Source organism: Phocoena sinus, chromosome 8 (assembly GCF_008692025.1).
Source record: "Phocoena sinus isolate mPhoSin1 chromosome 8, mPhoSin1.pri, whole genome shotgun sequence".
Lineage (NCBI taxonomy): Eukaryota > Metazoa > Chordata > Mammalia > Artiodactyla > Phocoenidae > Phocoena > Phocoena sinus.
In genome coordinates this window covers 90263125-90288726 of record NC_045770.1, presented here as the reverse complement: position 1 = coordinate 90288726, position 25602 = coordinate 90263125, and the positions used below count along the sequence as shown (strand labels likewise).

The 25602-nt window shown below is 38.3% G+C and overlaps 1 pseudogene; it reads left to right on the top strand.

The window, feature by feature from the left end:
* Window positions 1-461: 461 nt before the first annotated feature.
* LOC116758372 overlaps window positions 462-25602 on the top strand; it is a 174970-nt pseudogene continuing 149829 nt past the window's right edge.

The window sequence follows — 25602 nt, the reverse complement described above, 5'->3', positions numbered from 1 at the left end:
GCAACTATTGCTGATTCTACCCGTAAGGCCATAACTGCACAACAAAAGTCCCTATGCTTTCTTTCGAAGGTGGTTTTTAGATAATAGAATTGCTTTGGATTACTTGTTAACAACAAGGAGTCTGTGCCATAGCAAATATCTTCTGCCGCACTGGGACCAACACCTCTGGTATGGTAGCAACTCAAATACAAGAAATTAACAAACAAGCCCCTTGGCTAAAGCAGGTTGATGCCTCTTTAGGTACATCCTTTGATTTTGTTTTGTTTTGTTTTGACACTAACTGGTTTGGTTAACGGGGGCCCTGGGTAAGGAGGATACTTCAGTCTCTCATCTTGTCCTCCTGCTGGGCATCACTGTAGTCTCCCAGGTGCACTGTGTTTTCTCAGGTGCCCTAAATATGTGTTCAAGGCCATGAGCAGTACATCAGATGTTCTCACTGCACTTGAAGAAACAGAAACAAGATGGACAATGAGATGAACAACAACAAAAAGTCTTTCCATGAATTTGACATCATAACCTATGAGTTTCATAATGAGGTAAGAATAACTTAATCCAGATGATGACTGGAGAATGGCACTAATGCCAACTTTTTGGTCAGCCCCTCATGTATGAGAGGATCACCAAAAAGAGGAATTGTTAAAGTGATTAAACAAGGACGTCATTAGATTGAGGTGGCTCTAATGCCTTGGTAGCCTACATTAGCAAACTTGAAACCTAAGCCAAGTTGGTTATAAATGCACTTGTATCCAAGAAAATAAAATTTAAGAACAATCAATCACAAACAGCCAACGAGTCTTTCCCAAATAAGGCAACTGCTTAAGCTATAGCCAATCGAAGAATGTCTTTGTTTTGTTTCTGTGTCTGCTGTATAAAAGCCTTTCCCTAAGCTTCTGTCCACAGAGCACTCCTAACCACTTTCAGCTTGGCGCTGCCCAATTGGAATCGATGTCTGTTTAAACAGACTCTTAAAATGTTTAACGTGCCTCAGTTTATCTAATATAGGCCAGTTCAAAATTATTCTTTTTTCTTTCCAAGAAATACTTAAAGGCTAAAATTTCAAACTGAAATATTTAGAATAACAGTGTAGGGAAATAGTTACACCATTAATCTTCCTACATGCTTGGGTAATTAATAATGCTTCAAGCTCTAGTGTTTAGTATAGTATATTCAAAGGAGATCTTTATTTACATTCTTATTCCTTTTCATTTATGAAGTCAGCTTTCACCTCTTTCCAATAATGCCTCTTGGAAAGTCACAAGGAAATGTTAGGGTATTAGGATGTACTCATATCCTCAGCTTTATTTTTGTATAGGTTGCATGATAAATTGTAGAAAGACATAGAATTTGAATATTTAAGTAATTTCTATGCCTAGTTCTTAAATCTTTTCTTGTGTTAAAGGCCTTTTTTTTTTTTCTTTTTCTCATTTTCTTTACTCCAGATCTTCTTCCCAAGAATAGTTTTACATAAACCAAGGAAATCTGTTAGAAGATAATTCAGGTTTATGATCTTCTGGGCAACTGGTATAAAGTTTTCAAAAGAAAAAAATTCAATACCAGAATTATACATTGTTAGAGAAACTAAAACTAGTCTTGGGAAAACAGATAAGGTGGGAATCTATTTCTAGTACCTCTACCATAAATCACAAGATTTTATGCAAAAGTTCTAGAGAACCCCTCCCTGGAGGCTCTCAGCTTTCATTAGTACATCCAAATTACTTCTGCCATCTCTCCCTTTCTCCTTCCCTATGTCTTTCCTTCTTTCTTTTAACTTCCTTCTGTCTTTACTAACGAAAAAAAAGCAGATGCTGTTTTACTTAAAATACACCAGCATATTTGAAATTACCTTGGAAATTTCAGAAGCATAGGTATATGCTTCTGAAAGTTAAGATTGAAAATGACTATTTATGTCAGTAGTGGGTCCCAAATATTTAGTTAATCTACACAGACCAAGCTTTTGAAGAATTTTAAGCTCTATGGGGGTCTCTTGTTCTTTCTAGCTGCTGAAATAATTAATAAGGAAAACTTGGAAAAATACTAAGAAAAAATTGTTTAATCATTTCTGTTCTTTCTTCTGATCCACGTTTCTCTTTTCAATAAAAAATATTTTCTTACTAAAATCTCAGGTGCTCAAATACCATGTAAATTGTTTGACTTTTTTAAAATCAGGTTTTTATAAAATTTGACAATTACCTTATATTGATTGATTGAACTGGGATCTTTTTCCCAGAAATAGACTATCATACACTTGAAGATTCTCTAGTTGTATTGAACAAGTGGCTTACTTAATCCAGGAATCCTAGGTTGCTAATAAAAATCTTGACCCAGACATCCCCAGACATCAGTAGATAGACAAAGCGTGATACAACAAGCGAGAGTAATAATAAAAAAATTGCATTAAATTTTTCCTGTTCCACTGAATTATTTCATCCCTTTCCATTCAGTCCAGCAATGGAAATTTGTATAACATTTTCTTTAATTCTTTTCTGAAAATACTTAGTCAAAAATTATTTGGAGAAAAAATATTTTAACATACTTTAATATTCTAAACTATATAAGCATTCTTGCTTATAATAGGTGTGTACAAAAATTAGCATATTGTATGGAGTGATCAGAAAGAAAATCCTACAAAGACAAAGAAAGAGAATTTTCAAAATAAGTTATTCATTTAAAAATTTTTTTCTGACTCATTTTTTTACACTTACTTATAAGGAAAACTTATATAGTTTTCCTGTGCCACATCAGGAAAAATGTATATATTTTTATTGAAAAAATAAAGACAGTACATGGTTAAGGGAGAAAACTAGGACTCATCCTTAAAATTCAGCGATTAGCCTTAAATAAAAAATTAAAAAGTCATTTTATTGCACATAAGGTTGTTATCAAGGAACCTCTAATATGTATAATGAATGAACTACACTATTTTGATAAGGCAATTCCAACTTTCTACATCCCTTAAACCTGTTCCAATGTGGAAATTAAGCTGGTTACCAACCCTCCAACTATGGAAAGCCACATAACCACACTTGAGTAAACTCTTTTATTGAAAGTAGTTTACGTTTATAATTTTTCCTCTGTAAGATTGGTTGCAATAATCATAAACCAATACACAGTTTAGGTCAGCTTCTCTGAAGTGTGAGGATACTTTAGAAGCACCTGGAGATGCTTGATAAAAAAGCAGCGTGTGGCCTTAGATAATATTGAGTGTCTATAACAATATTCTAGTTGAACAGTATACTTAGGAGTTGGGAAACTAGACCAGCTAGTAAAGACTACTTTGAACAAGATACAGTAATGGAACAAATGACAGAGTTTTTCTTCTTTAAAACATTTATTCATGGAATGAAAACTATTAAAAAAACATTTCTAAGAGGAGCTTTTCCCTTGAGGAACCTGTAAATTTGGTGGCATGTTTAAAATTGTGTCTTTCATACATCATTGCTAATAACAACGTGATAAGACTCACTTGTGGATATTTGGTCAATATCCAATGGTAGATTTCGAAGATTGGAAAAATTCTGCCTTGAAAAGAGAATGATTAGAAATATTTTAATATCTTGGAAAGGTGACTTTATCAGGTATTCTAAGCTAACAATTTAAAAAACTAGAATTAGAACTTGAGAGAATGAAAAGAGGATTTTCTAACATGAGATGTAGAAGGTAAAATTTTGTGGAACATCGGCTGTAATACATTGCTAAAATTATTAGCAGAATTAAGAGTGTGTTCATGTAGTCTCAATTCCCAAGGCATCAATGTGGTTGAAGTTCATAACATTTAATAGATCCTATGCTTCCTTTCAAAATCATAAGGGTAAGAATTGAAAAGTTGTTATGTACCTTTGTATCATTCTAGGAAATTATTTTTACATCCTACTCCCAGGAGCCCCAGTGTGGACAATTACAAGTCATCACAATTACAACAAGTACATGTGAAGTTGCTGAGGGTCTGCCGCTGAAGAAAGGAGGTGAGGAACATGAAACATGGCAGGAAAAGGCCCATTTGGGAAGCAACCTGGCCTCCAAATATGTATTCAATCAGAATTTTTCTGTTACTACACTTTGGTAGCATTTGTTTTCTGTGTGAAATTCCATTTGAAGAAAATTTCCTGTAGTTGAACGTGTGTGTGTGTTTGTGTGTACACTTAAATTTTTGCTGAAAGGAGTAAAAAGGATTCTTTCAATGTGGATGGTAAAACAACATTGTTTCTTTTCATATTTTCCTTGGGAATACATGCATAATGATCAGTATGTACCAAAATCAAGTATAAGAAGATTCTGAAATATGAACCCTCCAGTAAAGCCTGTGCTAATGGGATTAATATCTAGAATGTAATAAATTATCCTAAAGATTTTATAGAAATGTATTCAAGGTGCATTCCTCCAGAAAGTGTGACATATCTATGAAATGAAATTAGCAGAAAGCTGAGCTTTGCACATAGAAACCAGGAATAGAGCAATCATAACTGAGAACTGCTTCTGGCTGATCTCTAAACCAAGAAGCAAAAGAGACCTGATAATCAATTCCTTAAAAAGTGTCTCTGGCTTAAAATCCACCTTTTTCACCCATAAAAAAATGTAATCAGGATTCACTGGTGTGCACAGCTGTCTCTTTCCTGTCTTTCGGAGAGTACCACAATCACTGTCTTCTAAAAAGGCTTTCTCAGGTATATTATCCAAATTGGCTTCTTCCCAGGATTTTATCTCATCTTATGTATTTCCTCTGGAGTTTTATCGCAATCTGTAACTATCTGGTTGGTAAATTGGTTGAATGGCTTGTTTATTTATCGACATTGTTAATTGTCTGCAGTATTTCCATAAAATACAAGCAACATGAGGGCAACTTTAGTAATTGTCTTGTTTGCCAGCCTCATCCACAGAATGGACCCATAACAAACATGCAATATGTAATTGTTGACTAACTGAAGAAATGAGTATCTTTTAAGTCACATGCAATAATCTAATACATGAAGGAGATAAGCTGTATCTCGTCCAAAATAACAATATGGCCTTCTGTTTAGTTGCTTGAAAGGATACTTTCTTTGGCCTGTGTTTCTTAAACTGGGATGTGAGTTGGCAGCCCAGGAGGATGCATGTTACTAAGTGATAAACAATGATCATTTTTTGAGCAGCTATTATTTTTTCTCAAAGATTGGAGGGAAAATTAAGCTAAATTATTTAAAACATAATTTTAAAATTATATGTGGATAGAACAGAATGCAAATTCACTTGAATCTTTAAGATACATTAAAAAAAATTTCTCACTAACTGGCCGGATCCCAGGAGGGTTACATATTCCCTTTCTTCTCACGAGCATAGCAGTGGGTAAAACGTTTTGAGAAGTATTTTTAGGGCATTTTGTTTTCTCTGATACATCAATTAGAACTTCTTGTAAGAAATAAAACTTCATTCCCTTGGAAAAGCAACCAAGTTAGTTTTTAAGACAACTTATTATAACGCATAGGAATTTCAAATGGCACAAGTTATACTGTTTGTGCTTTTCAAAATAGAAAAATCTAAAAACCAACTGATGAATACAAACCAACATATTATTCATGCATGCTGTCTTAAAGGGGCTACATTTCTCATTGTTACCCTGCACTTTAAATAGACTTCGCTAGAAATGCAGGAATTGCCCTCAGAGTATTATCAATATAAAAGCATCATTGTGTTTACCGCTGCAGGAAATCTTTTTGTTCCTGTCAGTTTCTAGTTCTCATTTATGTAGGTGCTTGGCCAATTTGAAATGTTTTGCTCAGAGACGACTAGGGTAAGACTTTTTTTTTTTTTTTTTTTTTTTTTTTTTGGGGTACGCGGGCCTCTCACTGGCGCCGGACGCGCAGGCTCAGCGGCCATGGCTCACGGGCCTAGCCGCTCCGCGGCATGTGGGATCCTCCCGGACCGGGGCACGAACCTGTATCCCCTGCATCGGCAGGCGGACCCTCAACCACTGCGCCACCAGGGAAGCCCTAGGGTTAGACTTTGAATGCCTTTTTCTCAGGAGAAATCATCAAACACCACTGAAGGCAAATTTTTCTGAATAGAAAATCCTTATTAAGTCATTTTCACTCATATTTCAGTCCTGTTTGTGAAGCTTGGTAATCACAGAGGAGAGGAAGAGCAAAGACAGTTAAGAGTAAAAAAAATGAGAAGAATATATTCATCCTACATAAAGAAGTGAGATAGGGATATGGAGAAAGGGAAGCAGATGAGAAGCAATGAGAAAGGAAAATCGGGTGATTGAAGTAGATGCTTTGAATGAAGACAGGCAAATGAATGCCAAAGCCATTTTTTTAACTCATTTTTTTTAAAAGATTGATTATTTTTGAGAGACTTTTTTTTAGCATTAACATTCTGAAAAATGCACTTATCACCATGTGATGAAATCACACTTTTGAAATTCTTTTAAAAGCCCTTTGACATTTCAGACTTTCACAACAAGTACAATATAAATAGTTTCATAAAAGTTATTTTAAAGGAACAAGAAACTAGTGTTACATTCTGAATTAAGCACCTTGGCTGTAATTTGAGATTTGGCCAAGCAGAGAGCCTGCCTGCACTCTTAAAATGAATTCTCCCCATAGCTGAGAGTTGAAAAGGACTCTGCTTTACATACCTTATCAGGACTTTAATGCTATGTGGAGGCAGTATTGGTTGATTCAACCTCTGAGCCTATAGGAATATCCATGAATACCCTCTTCCCACCCCTAGCACTAAAACTCTACTTGCAAAAAGCATTCTCCATGTCATATGGAATTATAAGAATGGATTGGATCATTTCAATTGGTCTTTAACAGACCAACTTGTCTGTTAAAGCTCTTAGAATAAGCATGGAATCAATGGTCTTTTCTCCCTGAATTATTTCCAGGCGTGCATAGGTAGGAACAACCACTCTCCACAGTTATAGCATGTGGTGACCACTGCTATTATTGGAGTCCATATACTTCTTCATAGATTTTAACTTTACTTAAGATAAAAATTCTCAGGGTAGGATTTGATTGGTTTCTCTAGATCATAGGCTGACAACATCACTAGGGCAGTGCAGGAAGCTTCAGTGTTGGGCCCACCTAGGTTTTCCACAGAGGTATAGCTGGAATTCCCCAAAGGAAATCATAGAGCCCTTTCAAGCAGATGGAGAAATAGGTTCTGGGCCCCTCAAAATCAATGTAATAAGAAAATAATATGCTTCAGTTTGGAGAAAGAGTGGAATCTTAACCATGGAAATCCTCTGGTTTAGAACCAGAGAACCCAAGGTTCAAATTCAGACTGACACATGGTTGCTATATGACCTGGGGCAAACAAACATGCATTCCTGTGTCAGTCTTCTTTCTTATTAAATTCATTTGAAAATAACTTACAACATCGATGTGAAGAACAAATGAGAAAATTTTGCTTCCATTCATTCTAGAAATATTCAATGAGAAACATTCATATTTTCAAGACTCGTTTTCATATGCCAATGGACAGCTTTTATTTATCACTAAGTTTTGTAATAAAAGTTTTCCTTTACCATAAGGATTAAAGAAGGTTTTCTCTCTTATTTTAGTTACTATCACGCACAGATGGAATTAAGCACACTCACAAATCACAGTAACTCTTCTTTGGTGTCACACTGTGACACAGCTCAGTGCCAAATTTTAGAATAAAATTCTCTGGGGTTTTTGAACTTTTTGAATATCGTTTTGTGATAAGAACTTATTTGTACCTAAATATTACATAAAATACAGGTTAATTTATATCTCAGTATTTGTCAATGAAAATGAGAGGTAACACGTATGGAGGGTTTATTATGTGCTAGGCAAGAATTACTTTAGGTATATTAACTAATTTAAACTTCTTGAGAACCCTATGATCTAGATACTTTTATTTCCCTTATTTTCAAATGAGAAAACTATGGTCAATTAACTTTCTCAAGGTTACATGTCTAATACATAGACATTTTATTTTTTCTGTTTTACAGATGAGGAAAGAAGGCACTGAGAAGCCAGTTTAACTTTTACAAAGTCACAAGGCTAATATTAAGCAGAAATGGGATTTGAACCCAGGATGCAAGATGTTAAAAAAAAATCTATTGCTTGGCCATTAGGCTATCCTATCAATGTTAGAGGAGGAGCCACCACAGAGGCAGATTAAATAAATAAATAAATGTAAGAAACATATAATTTATGCTTATTACCAGGAATTTGGAAAACATAAACAAGCAGATAGAATTAAGAGTTATACGTAATTCCGGAGATGCCACTGTTAATACTTTGTTGTATTTACTCCCTATATTGTTGTTATGCTTTTGTTAAATATTTTTAAAAGGAATTAGTAGTAAATATATAAATGTGTATCTTGCTACATATATAGTTATAAATACCTATAGTTATAAAATATATATGTATATATGTAAACATACATATATATATGTTTTACTATAGCAGATATTCTTTAAGGTAAGAATGGTATTGACTACGTAGGGTTCCATCATCATAATTATCTAGCCCTTTACTACTTCAGTGACCAGATGTGTTTTTTATATGGCTGGAGCTAAATGAATGCACTAAATAAGTTGAATATTTCTAATTTATTTTCAAAGGCAATCTTCTCTTTCTAGTTTTGTGAAAATTGTAGCCAACCTCTCTCTATTTCTCTTACATCTATCTCTACCTAATTATTTAAGATCAATTTCAGAAGAACAATTGTTGGGTGAAATAGACCTCCTAATTTTGAATAGTTTTGTATAATGCAGCATTTGTATCATGCTCCCTTTAATCTTCTTTGCCATGAGTCCCTATTAAAGAGACCAACACACAGACAGCCCCAGAATTTGAACTGATCAGAATCATTTCAAGGGTGAAACCAGGACATTACTTGCTATAGGCTGGGCTCAGAGGCAGAAGAGTCAATGTGATATAGTGTTTTCTCTTCTCTTGGTAACTCATGGAAAGGCCTGCTTAGGCCTGGAAAGAGTTGACTGTGTCATGGGCATGGGCTCCAGTAGAAGGATGCTGCTCTACCTCCCACTTTTCTCCCTTTCTCATAGGTTATGACTGAGAGAAGACTTGCGTGGTACGGGGACACAGAAACAATTTGAATTGAGTAGCTAGGCAGTCTGATCTTTGGTTCTAGAGGTTTAGAGGATTGCTTATAGAAGTCCTCTGTATAACCTGATGGCTGCTGAACCAATAGGACATTGAGTTTGGATGAGGCTCCTCCTGTTTAGGGGAAGGAAAGCTGGAGGCAATGGGGGATGTTTTAGGCTCTCCTGCTGGAATAGAGAGAGACATCTTTCCCAGCCACCTTCTGGCAATCCAGAAAGAACTCCCAGTGTTAGCCCTGATGGCTGTCTTCAGAGTAGGTTTCTGGATCTAAAATGACATCTTCCTCCAAAGTTCTTCTACTATCTCCAGCAACCACCAAGTGATGTCTTAAGCTATTCAAGACTTCTTTTTTCTCCAGGCCCAAGCATTGCATTAAGAAGAAAGGAATTTATAGGAAACTCTAAATAAACAGGTAGGAGAGAGGGAAAGGAGCTTTGAACTGAGCTCCCAAAAGCCAAGACTATAAGAATTTCAGGGAACAGCACTGGCCTAAGAAACTAAGTTACAAATTCCAGTTCCTCCCTACGTTGAATATCCTTAAGAAATTAAAAAATCCTTCTGAGCCCCACATGCCAGTGCCGGATAAGTTTATGCCAGCGCTGCATAAAATTGTATGGCGGTTCCTTTTCCTTGGGCCCTCTCTCATTCTGGTTGATTTGTGTGTTGTTTAAGGCCTACTGATTCTTCATTCTATTGTTTCTTCCAGGAGTTAATTTTGTGCTTCTCTTCCTCCTCACTTCAAGAATGTCTATCACCACTTGGAATTCCAGTAAACCTTAGGCAAAACAACTCACATTGGCAAACTAGAAAGTGGACTTCTGCTGGTGAGACTTACGCATGGCAAGACCTACCCTAAGATCTTTATGGATGGAGGATGATGGAATCCTCTACCATTTATCTTCAGAGAAGGTTGGGTCATCTGGCCTTGCTTGTTTCTATGAGGCTACTTGCTTTCTGCCATTTTCCAGAAGATGCAACTGTGGACCAGAGAGCAATAGGAACCTTGGGAGGGTTTAGTGTGGAGAATGTTTCATAGATGTTCTGATCATTAAATTCTAGCCAAGCAGCATATCCTTGAAAAACCAGGAAGTTACTTCATTTATGGTCAATATCCTTAGAAGCTATCTAGGATAGTGTGTATATATCTACATCTATATCTATATCTATATCATCTATATATGTATCTATATGTAATCTATTCTTGTTAGTATTTGATCTGAGTATTGTATTAACACACTAATATTAACTTCAGTTCCAACATCATCTGTTTTATCTTATATACCACTAGGTCTTTGTATAACGTCAGAATTGACTTGTAATATAAAGCTGAGCCTATTTATATCCAAAGATTAGGCATTTAGTTCTAATTTTGAAGGTGAGAATCCTTTAAAAGGAAATTCTCAAGTTGTTAAAGGAGTGAAACCACTACAGCTTTTTCATTCTCTTTTGGAGTACTTTGGGAAAGTAGCCAAAATTCTTATTTTCCTAGTTTTCACTGTTCTACAAAATATAATAATTATCACTATGACAATACCTCATGTCTTTTACAAAAGATCCAAAATGACAATTAAATGCATTTTTATGTTTAATCTGAGCTACTAGTTTAGTTTAGACACTAGTTGAATATGAGATACTAGTTGAATTTAGAATCTTACTTCCCCACTTGGTTTTTAAATTTAAGAACTAATATAATCCCTCATTAATTCAGGAGGATTTAGCATTTTGGCTTCATTGATCTAAACTTGGATTTATTTTAGTAGATTAGAAACATGGTCATCTTATGAAGGTTATTGTATTCCATGTAAAAGTTTGAAATATAAAGGAGAGGCTAGCCTGGTGAAACACAACTAAGGAATATGGGGAAGGTGTTAATCATCATTCACTTAGAAATTAGCATGTTAAGAATAATCAGTACACAAATTGCTATAAATTGTGCAACCTAACATGTTTCCCTTGGCAAACTGTCTCCTATCCAATTGTTAAGTGTTCACTGCTCAAATGTGCTAGATAAACATTAATTATAAGATGTGATTGGTGCTAAGGATTAAGGAATGCCGCTCACGCTGCATGACTTATGCTCATTAAGTCATGGAGAAGTTGAAAGGACAAGTCTTCTGAGAGGCTAGACAGCACCCCTCCCCCCAACCCCGGACCCCCAGGATCTTCTAGGCCAAGGGTGAACAAAGCTGACCTCATACACTTTTCACACACCTAGATCTCTATACTACACTGGGGATTCCATGGAATTGACATTTATCTAAAGATGACCAATACTTCTAAGTGCCAAATATTGGCATCAATCCAGGGCTAATTTTAAAATTCTGAATCTGATTAGTGGGCAAAGGTTAGAAGCTAGGGGTTATAACTCAGCATGGCCAAGTCATTCATTTGAAGGAAGAGATGAATGTGTTGTCAAAATAGACTCATAAAAAAGAGGAAGAAATGTAACCAAAAACCGGTTTCCCTTTTTGTTAGTTGTCTTTATTATCTTTTCCTGTCCTGTATCAGTAAAAAAAGCTTTATTTTCTCTACATCATTATTGTGCTTTTGAAAGACATAAAATTGACAAAGAGAAAAGAAAAATTCTCTTTATTCGTGGAGAAAAGAGTTGTATAAGCAGCAGCATTTTCTGTTTTGTCTTGACAAGGCCCAGCCAATATTGCTTAAACCTGCCCAAGGAAAGCTCTATGGGCATTAAAGGAGGAATTAGACAGGAACCTTATTTCATTTCCTACTCACCGTGAGGTCCTGCAACCCCAGGGTAGCAGGGACTTTAGAGACCTTGGATGAATGATTCATGCCACATCAGTGACCTCATGTCCATTGAGAGGTGGTACTTTTTGATTGCTCTTTACCAAGGCGGTCTCCCACAATGAGACCTTGACTAGGGTGACTCCTCTCTCATCAAAAATCTCTCACTAAATCCCCTCTGACATGAAAAGTGCTGTGTCCTACCTTTGGTGAGTTTTCAAAACTGCAGATCTGGCACCTCCTAGTGAATAGCTATTTCCCTATTGGCAGTAAAGAAAAAAACAATCCAACTGTATTTTACCAAGTGTGAAGTTTAGATGTTTTTTTCTGGGCTTGGTGTATAAATCGTATTTTATGAATACAGTTTACATAGTCTTGCTGGGCTCTTCCTTGTCACTGAGTACCTGAACCTACCGTAATAACACTCAAAATGTTTTGCTCTTAGCAGAAAATGATTTATTCAGTCATGTCACAGCCACCCCCATTTAAGTGAGGATGGTATTAAAGTGACGTACGCGAGAGTTTCAGTTTTGCAACACCAGTGTTCTTATTAGAGTTCTTCATAGGCGAATCGAAAATCTAAAAATATTTTGCTTTCTCCTGTTAAAGATTTTTCTCTCCAGATTCACACCTCTGTGATGATGGCAAAACTTTTTCTCCCCAATCAAAGGAATGGATTTGGCTACTACGGCTGCCATCTAAGCCGTGCAGTGTTCATCCAGAAGATGATACAAAGTCTGAAGAGTATTCTGAACGCTCAGAGAAAAGCCCAGCTTACTGATTCTCCTCCCTCCTTTCAAGCCACTGCTGTACACACCTTACTGGGTTATCAGCAGTCTCATATTTTAGCTGTTAGTGTTGCTCTTATTTTCTTTGCACCCAGGCAATCCATCTCTATTCTTAACTTGCCTCCTCGAAGGCGTATCTCAAGTAAATAGGACACAGCAGAACACTGTGTCAAGCAATTTTTCTAAAAGTCCTATATCAGTTCAAAGGCTTTCTCTGTTTTCACTAAGGTTTTAATTGATATACACATTTAGATATTCAAATTATTCATTTTCAGCAGTCCTTACTAAATAATGACTGCCCATTTAGCCACGTTCAAAATTAACATTCAAAAGGAAGAGTTTTCATTTATTTGACAAATACAGCACATCACCTATCACTGATACTATTTGTTTGTTAAGTATGACTGTAACTGCATATTTCCACTGGGTAAGCTGATAAAGCTGATAGCTGCTTGCTAACCGCAGAAACTCTGCAAATAAAATCTTTCTGGAACAACTGTTATGTGTAAAATTAGCTTTGTTTAAAATTCATATCCAAATACAATGTGAGTCTGTTTATTACATTATCTTGCTTTTCCATATCTAAAGATCATAAAACACTGTAGAGCAGTCATTCTCTTTATCTTCATTTTATAGGCAACTGCTTAATTGGCATTAGCAAATTAAACAATCGCCACTTGATAGAAATGGAAGCATTTACAGTGAAAATATCTGCAGTCCAACTATTCACAACTGGAGTATTTTTTAAGATAGCTATAGAGGAAAAAAAGCAAACATCGACAAGTGATGAAAATTTCCCTCCCTGAAATGCTCCTAGTTTTCTAATTATTTTGTCATCTATAGCAATGTAAGTAAGAACCCCAGTTCTTAGTGGATCAAAACAACCACTTTATTTTCCTCATAAATTTGAGGGTAAGGGATTTCAGAAAAACTCACCTAGATCATTTGTCTCTGATGTATGTAGTGTCAGCTGGAGTGATTAGGGATAGAGGTGCCACGTCAAAGGTGACTTCATCATGTGATGGGATATTTAGCCTCTTTGGCCTTTCTCTCTCTCTTTGAAGCATCTCATCATCCAGGGTATCTCTTTATGGCTTGAACATCTCACAATGTGGAGGAAGATGAGGAGATTTGAAAGGAGACCAGATGTGTCCATAGTTACAAGAAAACATTCAAGAGTGTGGCATCACAGAAACTAACAGTTAGGGTTCTCAATTGAAGGTAAATAAATTTCCTCTAACTTGTTTGAGCCAAAAGGGATTTATCAAAAAGATTATGTGGTTTACAGTATCTTTGGGAAGATAACAGAATTGAGCATGGATGTGTAACAGCCCTAAAGAGATTAACCAGAGAAAATACTCAAACTCATCTTCACACTCTACAACTGGCATCTCACTCATATGGCATCTATGGCATTAGGGTGAGAAAACCAAGAACTCTGCTGCACTTGCCCAGAAGAATCAGATGTATCTACTACTGTACTTGTCTCTGTACCTACTATTTCTGCCTTAACATCTGACCTTGAAATCCTAGAGGTCATCAGTAAAATGAAGAGCCATTTCATTTTATTGGCTGGAACAGAAGCTACTCTGTAGTTTGTCAAGAGGTAAATAGGATATAAGAATGTGGATAAAGTTTATGTATAAAATCTTGAAAGCTTTGAAACTGAGAGTGGAAAAATGAGATTGTAACTGGAAGCCACATTTACTAAATAAAGATTTTTTCATTTGTTTTTCTTTAGGATAATAGACATTAGCATACATCTATGTTCTGATTAAAGAAAATTTAAAAGGTTAGTGAGATTAATAAGGTATAGATTAAGATTCAAAATCCTTCAAATGGCAAGAGGTAATGGGATAAAGATTATATATTGAGCAACTGACCTTTTACTGAAAAAAATCTTCCTTGAAAATGAAATGATGGATAAAGGTGAAAATATGCACAGCTAGTCTTTTAGTTGGAGACAGAAAAATAGAGGTGTGCCTGTTATATATTTTAATTTCCTTAAATTATTAATTTTGTCATCAGCAGATATACTGACAGGAAGTTGAAAGTGGAGTAGTTTGGGAAGTCGGGAAGGAAATATGATGTTTCTTACGATAAATGATACTAAGATTACCAAGTTGTGTTTAGAGTCCATCTGACACATGGAATTATGATTTTAATGTGAATCCAGTCTGATAGGTTATATGATTTGGGTGTTAAAAAAAATGATGGCTCATAGACTAACCTGGATAAAATGGAAAGTGAAGACAGGAGGTTGTTGATAGTAAGAAATTCATGACATGTATAAAGTGGAAGTCATTATATGTTCAAAAATATTTAAGCAGAAATACTTGAGTAAGGAGGAAGGATAGGGAAGTGTGGTGATAGAATAGAATGCATGCTTTTAGGATTTTGCCATTATTTAGAATTTGGTGGTGATAAATTCTGTGACCTTTGTGTGTCTGAAAGAGAATGTGTTGGGGAGAGGGAATGTCCATGACAACTGATGATAGGGAAGTAAGTACAATGAGATCAGAATATTGGCCAGATCATTCACAACGATGCTTATGGCTCCAGGAAGAATTACTGGAGTTGGTAGGGAAAGACAAACTGGGGACTAAAATTTTCATTGAATGAGTGGGGATACCTGTTGAAATCAAGGGGCAAGACCAAAAAGTCCATAGATGAAGAGGAGAAGAGCCTGGTGTCTCTGTTGTGGATATCAGGCAAGCAGGATTTTTTGTGAGAAGGTAGAAGGTTACCATTTTGAAATATAAATGGTGAACAAAGGATATAATTATCCTACCAGTTTGTGTAAAAGAAATAACATAGCACTTGAGGAGGTGGTTGAGAAGGCAGTGTTCCCTGGCTGCAGCCACATTTCTGCCAAAGTAAAGAGCTAATGGGAATATTATGAGGTATTGTTGAGATGCAGGAGAATGGGATGATCATGTTTAAGGAATCCAGAGGGCACGCTGAAAAGATTTACAAGAAAGGGAATATATGGGTGAATTATTTAGTCACCTTAAGAGAACAGAATGAGAGTGAACGTTTAGAAGACAATTGAATAAAGAAGAAAAACTTACTTTTCCTGCAGTGATTAGAGTAAGCAGACCTGGGAAGCGCTGTGAACTAAATCCTGATAGTCTTTTAGAAATATTTTCATCTGTCTGAATCCTCTAGGAAGCACACACTAGGACAGAATTAGATGTGAAAGAGAATTTTTTGAGGTAATGCCTGTTCATGATAAAGAGGAAAGCAGGCAATTACAGGTAAAGAGAATCTTCTCTCCGGACCTTGATGTGGACCTGACCTGTGAAATAAATGATGGAAAGAGAGAGGTTGTTGTTAAAAGAGCCACAGGCAGTAGCACAGCTCTGAGAAAATTTGGGGCATAATGATTGGGGGTCCCCAAGCAAGGATTGCCCAATAGAGTGGTTCTATGTTGAAGAGTTCTATACCCTGACATGCTCGGTAAATGGCTGGGAACATGGCCTCATTTTATGGAAGGTACCAAGGAATCTCAGCCTCCAGTTAAGTCCTTGCAGAAGCATCTCTTGATACCTCCATGACTGTCACAAGTAAACAAGTAAAGTTCTAGTGCCGTCAGACTAAATAAGTCAATTTCAGGGCAATTTCTTTTGAAGATATTCACTAACATAGCACATTTTTTCCCCTAGAATGAATCATAAACTTTTAAAACTTTCTCTTAGATTCACATTTTAGTACAAAGGACAGGGGAAAAAAACAATTCAAAAACTAAATAATATAATTATGCAATATGGTAAGTTCTATAAACTTTCCCTATGATGTCTTTGAAGAAAAGATGAAGATAAATGACTTTATTATAGTGTAAATTGATGAATTTGCAATTTTTTGAACAGTCTTGGCCCCAAAATATTGAATTACTGATCAATGTTAGCACGCAGGAAATGTTTTAGTAACATTGTAAGACCTGGTCCTTAACTGTGTCCCACATGACTTTTTTTTAAATCAATGATTTAAACATATGAAAAGACATCAGCAGGTGGTAGGACGATGAGGGGGAACACTAACTGGGCTGTGAAGGATAAAAGACTCGGAATCCAAAAAAATCTCAAGTGTCTGGGATGGCAAATCAGAAGAAATTAAATACAAGAAGATTGAACTCACAGTTCTAACATTGTAAGTGCAAGGTAGTGAAAATCACCTTCTGCTCTGCTCTGAACAGAAAGCACTGGCAGGACTGCATGCAGAGTCAGATATCACGTTCTTCAAAGATCACTGATATTGGAAGAAGTTTCAGGGGATATAAACAGGACAGGCAGGTGACTTAAAGCTATGCCACATACTGAATGCCAGTCAATAGAGGCTGGCACCGCATTAAATGAATTACATTTATCTTAGTCTTACAGTTAAATCTTAAACTTGTGAGGATCTTCCACAAAGCCTTCTATCTGATTTCTAAGGGCACCAAACACCTTCCTGCATTATGGCCTCTAAACGCACTCCTCTCTGTCCCTGAACACTCCACTCCCTTTACCCCTAGCATCAGTATGACCAGTCACCTCAGTGCTCCTGAGAATGTGTAAAGGTGCCTGTAAGCAGTTAGATGGGTGTAGACACACATGCACACCCACACACACATGTGTCAAAGCTTGCTTCCCCAGTGTCTAACAGGATACCTGCCATATATGACTCATCCAGTAAGTACTTACTTAATCACTGATATGAGGAATATTTTTTAAGAAATGAATGTGGTTAGCCTGAGAGAGGATTCTTGGGGGAGGAGGGTAGATAATGAGCTATCTTTTAAAATAATTGAAGGACTTTCTTTTAGAAGATCTATTAAGCTGTTTCAACAGAACTTCTATGAGATCTATTAAGATGTACTAAGTTGTTTTGGTAACATAGTAAGAGGTAGACCTGAAAGAAACAGTTTAAAGCTCCGGGGTTAGATTTTGCTCAATAATTGGGAAAGCTTTCTAAGCGGGATAATTATCTAAAGCATAGACTATTTGTTAAAATTCTGAATATTCTGTCATTAAGATGTGCAGAAATCTTGTTTATTTCTTAGGAACATTTTCTTTTCACACTATAACATCTCTGAGATTAGTATGTCTCTTTCATGTCATATTGTCTTAAAATTACTATTATAATTATTATTTTCCATGCATTCCTGATCATCAGAAATTGTTAGCATTAAACATAAAGAATAGTTGTTACTGAATTAAAAGATAATCGTGTCCCCTCCCAGGAATCAAATAGCTGTGGGAAGAAGGGCGTTCATGGTGAATGTTTAGTAACATTAGTAGGTTAGTGATGTTCTCTTGCCAGTGCTGTGGATACACAGAGGATGATTTTGTGTGAAAAAAATAAGCATCTTTGACTTGTAAGTTCGTTGATTCAAAACGATAACATTCTAGTGTTAGTGCAAGTTCATGTGCCCCATGCACAGTGAGGCCAAACAAACTGAAACAGCAGGTTTGGAGCAGAGAAAGGTTTATTTCAGTGCCACGCAAGGTGACAGGTGGCTTATGCTCTAAAACCCCCTGAGCTCCCGGAGGGTTTTGGCAAAGCATTTGTAAAAGCCAGTTTAGGGAGGGGGGTCACAGGGTATGCAATCAGCTCATGCACAATTCTGATTGGCTGAAGGTGAAGTAACAGGGCAGAGCCACAGGGGTTAACCTTATCAGTCCTCAGCTCCAGGAGGCCTGCGGCTACGTATTCATGGTCATCAAGTTGTTAACATCATCCATTTGGTGGGGGGTTTTCACATTTCACAACTCAGGAAATGTGCATCAAATACTCTTATCTAGCTACTTCAGAGAGAAGCTAAAGCAGAGGATATGGGGGGAAAGCCTGTCCCAGGAAGATCCCATAGGGTCCTGCTCAGCTTCACTAGGAGTGTAGAAATTTTAGAATTCATTAACCAAATGATGTGCTTTTGTTTTTCTTTTTTTTCTTTTTTTTTTTTTGCGGTACGCGGGCCTCTCACTGCTGTGGCCTCTCCCGTTGCGGAGCACAGGCTCTGGAGGCGCAGGCTCAGCGGCCATGACTCATGGGCCCAGCATGTGGGATCTTCCCGGACCGGGGCACGAACCCGTGTCCCCTGCATCGGCAGGCGGACTCTCAACCACTGTGCCACCAGGGAAGCCCTGTTTTTCTTTTGATGTTTGCACAGAATTAACGTATGAAAAACATCCATGCCCAAGTAAGTTTAAAAGAAGGCTTCAATAAGCATATAACTGGGGGGGACCTTGAAGATGGCGGAAGAGTAAGACGCGGAGATCGCCTTCCTCCCCACGGATACACCAGAAATACATCCACACGTGGAACAACTCCTACAGAACTCCTACTGAAGGCTGGCAGAAGACCTCAGACCTCCCAAAAGGCAAGAAACTCCCCACGTAACTGGGTAGGGCAAAAGAAAAAACAGAGACAAAAGAATAAGGACGGCACCTGCACCAGTGGGAGGGAGCTGTGAAGGAGGAAAAGTTTCCACACACTAGGAAGCCCCTCCGCGGGCGGAGACTGCGGGAGGCAGAGGGGGGAGTTTCGGGACCGCGGAGTAGTGCACAGCGACGGGTGCGGAGGGCAAAGCGGGGAGATTCCTGCACAGACGATCGGTGCCGACCAGCACTCACCAACCCGAGAGGCTTGCTGCTCACCCACCGGGGCGGGCGGGGCTGCGAGCTGAGGCTCGGGTTTTGGTTTTGGACGGAGCTCAGGGAGAGGACTGGGGTTGGCGGCTTGAACATAGCCTGAAGGGGTTAGTGCACCACGACTAGCCGGGAGGGAGTTCGGGGAAAAGCCTGCACCGGCCGAAGAGGCAAGAGACTTTTTCTTCCCTCTTTGTCTCCTGGTGCGCGAGGAGAGGGGTTTAAGAGCGCTGCTTAAAGGAACTCCAGAGACGGGCGCGAGCCGCGGCTAAAAGCGCGAACCCCAGAGACGGGCGCGAGCCGCGGCTGAGGGCGCGAGCCCCCGAGACGGGCGCGAGCCGCGGCTGAAAGCGCAAACCCCAGAGACGGGCGCGAGCCGCGGCTGAGGGCGCGAGCCCCCGAGACGGGCACGAGCCGCGGCTGAAAGCGCAAACCCCAGAGACGGGCGCGAGCCGCGGCTAAAACCGCGGACCCCAGAGACGGGCGGGAGACGCTAAGGCTGCTGCTGCCGCCACCAAGGGGCCTGTGTGCGAGCACAGGTCACTCTCCACACCCCTCTTCCGCGGAGCCTGTGCAGCCCGCCACTGCCAGGTTCCCGGGATCCAGGGACAACTTCCCCGGGACAGCGCACGGCGGGCCTCAGGCTGGTGCAACGTCACGCCGGCCTCTGCCGCAACGTAACGCTGCCTCTGCCGCCGCAGGCCGGCCCCGCACGCAGTGCCCCTCCTTCCCCCATCCCCCAACCCCCGGCCTGAGTGAGCCGGAGGCCCCGAATCAGCGGCTCCTTTAACCCCGTCCTGTCTGAGCGAAAAAACAGACGCCCTCCAGCGACCTACACGCAGAGGCAGGGCCAAATCCAAAGCTGAGCTCCTGTGAGCTGTGAAAACAAAGAAGAGAAAGGGAAATCTCTCCCAGCAGCCACAGAAGCAGCGGATTAAAGCTCCACAATCAACTTGATATACCCTGCATCTGTGGAATACCTGAATAGACAAGGAATGATCCCAAATTGAAGAGGTGGAATTTAGGAGCGAAATCTATGATTTTTTTCCCTTTTCCTCTTTTTGTGAAGGTGTACGTGTATGCTTCTGTGTGACATCTAGTCTGTATACTCTAGCTTCCACCATTTGTCCTAGGGCTATATCCGTCCATGACTTTTTTTTAAAAATTCTTTTTCTTAATAATTAAGTTTAATTGTAATAACTTTATTATACTTTACCTTCGTTCTTTCTTTCTTTCCTTCCTTCCCTCCCTCCTTTAGACAACGAATCACCCCAAATTGAGGAGGTGGTCTCAGGGAGCAGGATTTATGATTTTTCCCCCTTTACCTCTTTTTGTGAAGGTGTATGTGTATGCTTCTGTGTAAGATTTTCTCTGTATAGCTTTGCTTCCAACATTTGTCCTAAGGTTCTATCCGTCCCTTTTTTTTTTTCTAAATATTTTTTAATTCAATAACTATATTATACTTTATTTTATTTTTACTGTATCATCTTTCTTTCTGTCTTTTTTTCCTTCTTTCCCTCCTTCCTTCCTTCCTCCCTCCCTCCCTCCCTCCCTCCTTTCTTTCCTTCTTTGCTTCTTTCTTCCTTCCTTCCTTTCCTCCTTTCCTTCTTTCTTTCCTCATACTTCTACTAATTCTCTCTACTTTTTCTCCCTTTTATTCTGAGCCGTGTGGATGAAAGGCTCTTGGTGCTCCAGCCAGGAGTCAGGGCTCTGCCTCTGAGGTAGGAGAGCCAACTTCAGGTCACTGGTCAACAAGAGACCTCCCAGCTCCACATAATATTAAACAGCGGAAATCTCCCAGAGACCTCCATCTTAACACCAGCACCCAGCTTCACTCAACGACCAGCAAGCCACAGTGCTGGACAACCTATGCCAAACAACTAGCAAAACAGGAACACAACCCCACCCATTAGCAGAGAGGCTGCCTAAAATCATAATAAGGCCACAGACACCCCAAAACACACCACCAGACGTGAACCTGCCCACTAGAGAGACAAGATCCAGCCTCATCCAGCACAACACAGGCACTAGTCCCCTCCACCAGGAAGCCTACACAACCCACTGAAACAACCTTAGCCACTGGAGACAGACATCAAAAACAACGGGAACTACGAACCTGCAGCCTGCAAAAAGGAGACCCCAAACACAGTAAGATAAGCAAAATGAGAAGACAGAAAAACACACAGCAGATGAAGGAGCAAGATAAAAACCCACCAGACCTAACAAATGAAGAGGAAATAGGCAATCTACCTGAAAAAGAATTCAGAATAATGATAGTAAGGATGATCCGAAATCTTGGAAGTAGAATGGACAAAATGCAAGAAACAGTTAACAAGGACCTACAAGAACTAAAGATGAAACAAGCAACGATGAACAATGCAATAAATGAAATTAAAATCACTCTAGATAGGATCAATAGCAGAATAACTGAGGCAGAAGAACGGATAAGTGACCTGGAAGATAAAGTAGTGGAAATAACTACTGCAGAGCAGAATAAAGAAAAAAGAATGAAAAGAACTGAGGACAGTCTCAGAGACCTCTGGGACAACATGAAACGCACCAACATTCGAATTATAGGGGTTCCAGAAGAAGAAGAAAGAAAGAAAGGGACTGAGAAAATACTTGAAGAGATTATAGTTGAAAACTTCCCTAATATGGGAAAGGAAATAGTTAATCAAGTCCAGGAAGCACAGAGGGTCCCATACAGGATAAATACAAGGAGAAACACGCCAAGACACATATTAATCAAACTGTCAAAAATTAAATACAAAGAAAGCATATTAAAAGCAGCAAGGGAAAAACAACAAATAACACACAAGGGAATCCCCATAAGGTTAACAGCTGATCTCTCAGCAGAAACCCTACAAGCCAGAAGGGAGTGGCAGGACATACTGAAAGTGATGAAGGAGAATAGCCTGAAACCAAGACTACTCTACCCAGCAAGGATCTCATTCACATTTGATGGAGAAATTAAAACCTTTACAGACAAGCAAAAGCTGAGAGAGTTCAGCACCACCAAACCAGCTTTACAACAAATGCTAAAGGAACTTCTCTAGACACGAAACACAAGAGAAGGAAATGACCTATAGTAGCGAACCCAAAACAATATATAAAATGGAAATAGGAACATACATATCAATAATTACCTTAAATGTAAATGGACTAAATGCTCCCACCAAAAGACACAGATTGGCTGAATGGATACAAAAACAAGACCCTTATATATGCTGTCTACAAGAGACCCACCTCAGAACTAGAGACACATACAGACTGAAAGTAAGGGGATGGAAAAAGATATTCCATGCAAATGGAAACCAAAAGAAAGCTGGAGTAGCAATTCTCATATCAGACAAAATAGACTTTAAAATAAGGACTATTAAAAGGGACAAAGAAGGACACTACATAATGATCAAGGGATCGATCCAAGAAGAAGATATAACAATTGTAAATATTTATGCACCCAACATAGGAGCACCTCAATACATAAGGCAAATACTAACAACCATAAAAGGGGAGATCAACAGTAACACATTCATAGTAGGGGACTTTAACACCCCACTTTCACCCATGGACAGATCATCCAAAATGAAAATAAATAAGGAAACACAAGCTTTAAATGATACATTAAACAAGATGGACTTAATTGATATTTATAGGACACTCCATCCAAAAACAACAGAATACACATTTTTCTCAAGTGCTCATGGAACATTCTCCAGGATAGATCATATCTTGGGTCACAAATCAAGCCTTGGTAAATTTAAGAAAACTGAAATTGTATCAAGTATCTTTTCCGACCACAACGCCATGAGACTAGATATCAATTACAGGAAAAGATCTGTAAAAAATACAAACACATGGAGGCTAAACAATACACTACTTAATAATGAAGTGATCACTGAAGAAATCAAAGAGGAAATAAAAAAATACCTAGAAACAAATGACAATGGAGACACAACGACCCAAAACCTATGGGATGCAGCAAAAGCAGTTCTAAGGGGGAAGTTTATAGCAATACAAGCCCACCTTAAGAAGCAGGAAACATCTCGAATAAACAACCTAACCTTGCACCTCAAGCAATTAGAGAAAGAAGAACAAAAAAGCCCCAAAGCTAGCAGAAGGAAAGAAATCATAAAAATCAGATCAGAAATAAATGAAAAAGAAATGAAGGAAACAATAGCAAAGATCAATAAAACTAAAAGCTGGTTCTTTGAGAAGATAAACAAAATAGATAAACCACTAGCCAAACTCATCAAGAAAAAAAGGGAGAAGACTCAAATCAATAGAATTAGAAATGAAAAAGGAGAAGTAACAACTGACACTGCAGAAATAAAAAAAATCATGAGAGATTACTACAAGCAACTCTATGCCAATAAAATGGACAATCTGGAAGAAATGGACAAATTCTTAGAAATGCACAACCTGCCAAGACTGAATCAGGAAGAAATAGAAAATATGAACAGACCAATCACAAGCACTGAAATTGAAACTGTGATTAAAAACCTTCCAACAAACAAAAGCCCAGGACCAGATGGCTTCACAGGTGAATTCTATCAAACGTTTAGAGAAGAGCTAACACCTATCCTTCTCAAACTCTTCCAAAATATAGCAGAGGGAGGAACACTCCCAAATTCCTTCTACGAAGCCACCATCACCTTGATACCAAAACCAGACAAGGATGTCACAAAGAAAGAAAACTACAGGCCAATATCACTGATGAACATAGATGCAAAAATCCTCAACAAAATACTAGCAAACAGAATCCAACAGCACATTAAAAGGATCATACACCATGATCAAGTGGGGTTTATTCCAGGAATGCAAGGATTCTTCAATATACGCAAATCTATCAATGTGATAAACTATATTAACAAATTGAAGGAGAAAAACCATATGATCATCTCAATAGATGCAGAGAAAGCTTTCGACAAAATTCAACACCCATTTATGATAAAAACCCTCCAGAAAGTAGGCATAGAGGGAACTTTCCTAAACATAATAAAAGCCATATATGACAAGCCCACAGCAAACATCATCCTCAATGGTGAAAAACTGAAAGCATTTCCACTAAGATCAGGAACAAGACAAGGTTGCCCACTCTCACCACTCTTATTCAACATAGTTTTGGAAGTTTTAGCCACAGCAATCAGAGAAGAAAAGGAAATAAAAGGAATCCAAATCGGAAAAGAAGAAGTAAAGCTGTCACTGTTTGCAGATGACATGATACTATACATAGAGAATCCTAAAGATGCTACCAGAAAACTACTAGAGCTAATCAATGAATTTGGTAAAGTAGCAGGATACAAAATTAATGCACAGAAATCTCTGGCATTCCTATATACTAATGATGAAAAATCTGAAAGTGAAATCAAGAAAACACTCCCATTTACCATTGCAACAAAAAGAATAAAATATCTAGGAATAAACCTACCTAAGGATACGAAAGACCTGTATGCAGAAAATTATAAGACACTGATGAAAGAAATTAAAGATGATACAAATAGATGGAGAGATATACCATGTTCTTGGATGGGAAGAATCAACATTGTGAAAATGACTCTACTACCCAAAGCAATCTACAGATTCAATTCAATCCCTATCAAACTACCACTGGCATTTTTCACAGAACTAGAACAAAAAATTTCGCAATTTGTATGGAAACACAAAAGACCCCGAATAGCCAAAGCAATCTTTAGAACGAAAAAAGGAGCTGGAGGAATAAGGCTCCCTGACTTCAGACTATATTACAAAGCAACAGTAATCAAGACAGTATGGTACTGGCACAAAAACAGAAAGATAGATCAGTGGAACAGGATAGAAAGCCCAGAGATAAACCCACGCACATATGGACACCTTATCTTTGATAAAGGAGGCAGGAATGTACAGTGGAGAAAGGACAGCCTCTTCAATAAATGGTGCTGGGAAAACTGGACAGGTACATGTAAAAGTATGAGATTAGATCACTCCCTAACACCATACACAAAAATAAGCTCAAAATGGATTAAAGACCTAAATGTAAGGCCAGAAACTATCAAACTCTTAGAAGAAAACATAGGAAGAACACTCTATGACATAAATCACAGCAAGATCCTTTCTGACCCACCTCCTAGAGTAATGGAAATAAAAACAAAAATAAACAAATGGGACCTAATGAAACTTCAAAGCTTTTGCACAGCAAAGGAAACCATAACCAAGACCAAAAGACAACCCTCAGAATGGGAGAAAACATTTGCAAATGAAGCAACTGACAAAGGATTAATCTCCAAAATTCACAAGCAGCTCATGCAGCTCAATAACAAAAATACAAACAACCCCATCCAAAAATGGGCAGAAGACCTAAATAGACATTTCTCCAAA